Genomic DNA, 2676 nt, shown 5'->3' with positions numbered 1-2676 from the left:
TATTCTTAGTTAACTTAAAAATAATTTATTTTAATATTATCTCACAAATAATTAAATAAATAAATATCTACTTTAAGATCGAATGATTAAAAAATTTAGAATTTTATTAACATTTAAAACCCTAAAGTGGTATATTGAAAACCTTAAGTGTAACTATATTCTTAACTATATTCATTATAATTTATAATATATTACAGTTACTTTATATTATTAATATACCAGGAATTGAACGGCGATGACATACTATAGTTTCATAAAAATTATATTTATCTCTTTGACTTTAATACGCACATCTTAACTATGTATATTAACTATATTATAGCTGTACATTATATACCATCAGTTGCTGTACATTATATATTAATTATATAATTGATGTACATTATTATTATACCAGGACTTTATTGACGAAGAAGTAGTTTTATAAAACTCCACAAATACTTATACGAGTATGTATGCTTTTCTTATAGTTTTCAGCTCTATCACTTCTATGTAAAGTTCAAGTTCTATCACATTTGAATATGAAATATGAGATTAAATAATATTTGTATATATTAATAAAATATTACTTCTGTTGTATAAATGTAATCATATTTTAACAGATTCATTATATATAAATTTATATATGGATATATACATTTGCATCTTAATTTACCATAACTCAATGGGTCCAGTAATTGGATTGGCCTGATATGTTCCATGCACCGTGATTCTTGCTGGTAGAAAACTGCGTCTATTTGGATTTGGTTTTAAAGAATAACAAACCCTAGAACAAATTTTAAATTATATGTGCTTCAATATTAAAAGTGACACATACTATATACAGTGACAGAAGTCAGGAAGCCGGGATATCTATTAAATTTACTTAATGTAGTATAACTTCAGGGAATAAATCAGAGGATATTAGTTTATTACAGAGTGAATACTTAATACTATACAGATTCAACTAATTTCCTAAACATTTAATGCTACTTTTTTATATATAGAATTATTTAAGGGGGTAAAATAAAGGATAAATAAAATAAAAATTTATTAGTGACTATATAAATGGTATATAAATGGCATTTAAAGCAATTGAAGCATTTGCTTATATTTTGTTTACATATTTAAGAAGTGCATTTTGTAAACATAAATATAAAATATTTCAATTTATATATGCAAACATAATTTTATACACAAATTGTAAAAATTATAATATTTCACGAAAATAAAATGTGAAAATAAATGCAAATAATAAAAAATAATGAAAATCATGAAAAGCAGATTTGAATTTCATAATGCACATCTTATTTATTTACTTGCTTATATCAAAATCTGTAAAAAAGAATCTACTCAAATGTAAAATTATTTCTCTTCCCCGAACGCCGTACTCCTGCCATATTTTTAGCTAACCAAACGCAACTGAAATTGCAATCGCAATTGCAATTTTGTATTTTAAGAGGATTTCAACGTTGACGTTACGAAAAACACTTGACTAAATATTAAAACGCTGAAAGCAACAAATATTTATGTTGCAGCAATGGCAACGACATCGTCAGCAATTTGCCACATCACCTGCTTTGTCGTGCTCCTCTAAGTATGTAGGCTACCCAAACCACTACAACAAATCCAAGCCCAGATACATTCATTGTATGCACAAGAGGTATGACCCAATTCTGCAGCCATTATGCTAAGAGTAAATTCAGATTTGAATTTCTGTAAGTGAAATGATTTATTCTTTCACTATTTATTTTTTTCTTCCGCTATATTATATACTGAAATGTATGCAAATCAAAATGGTGGAACATAGCCATGCCCACCCATTGGGCGTTAGATAGACGAGCACTAAATTCTATGCTCGTGCAATACAATTCTATATTAACTAATTTTAGTTGTTTGTATTATTTTTTAAATGAAGTTAAACACTTTTGCTGCTGGCTATATAGGCTGATCGATATGTGTTCGCAGAAGGCAATGCAATCCATCGAGGCTCTACAGCAAATGTTGGCAGCATTGCCCCTAGCAGCAAAAAGTATGCAGCAAATTTTTCACAAAGGACGGAAGTTTGTTTGTGTGCGTTTGCGTCAGTGCTGTTTGCTCTGTGCTGCGGCTGCATTTGTACACTTGCAGAGAATGCCTGGTCCCTTTTCCGATTCGAGTACGTATCCCATTTTGTTTGCATTTTCCATTTGTAACAGGGAAATGAACCCTTTCACAATGTTTATGCACAAAAGCTTATCTGTACTTTTCCATTTGCATTTGCATTTGCATTAAAAAATGGAGTACGAGCTTCAACGCCATTTCAAAAAAAATGAATCCTTAAAAATTTCGCTTGAGTTTTGGTGGCAGTGCAAAGGAGTCTCTTTAAAAGTGGCAACATCGTTTTAAATTTCCTGGTTTTATGTGCTGCAGTTGCAATGAATAAACTTTTTTGTACTTTAGCAAATTGGATTGAAGAAAATATGTATATATACAAGGGTACATACGAGGCACATGTATACGAATGTATATAAAGCAAAGAAGTTTATGTATTTCATTTGAAAATATAATAATGTGTATAATTATGCTTTTTTATGCATAACTGTAGCATTTTTAAATAATATGTATATCAAATAAAGAAATTAAACCCAACTAAAAAATTAAATTCAATTCCATATTAAAAACTATATGGAATAAATGGTATTTGATAACCACAAA

The sequence above is a fragment of the Teleopsis dalmanni genome, chromosome 1 (genome assembly GCF_002237135.1).
Source record: "Teleopsis dalmanni isolate 2A chromosome 1, ASM223713v2, whole genome shotgun sequence".
Taxonomy (NCBI): Eukaryota; Metazoa; Arthropoda; class Insecta; order Diptera; family Diopsidae; genus Teleopsis; species Teleopsis dalmanni.
Note: the sequence above shows the minus strand (reverse complement) of the source record.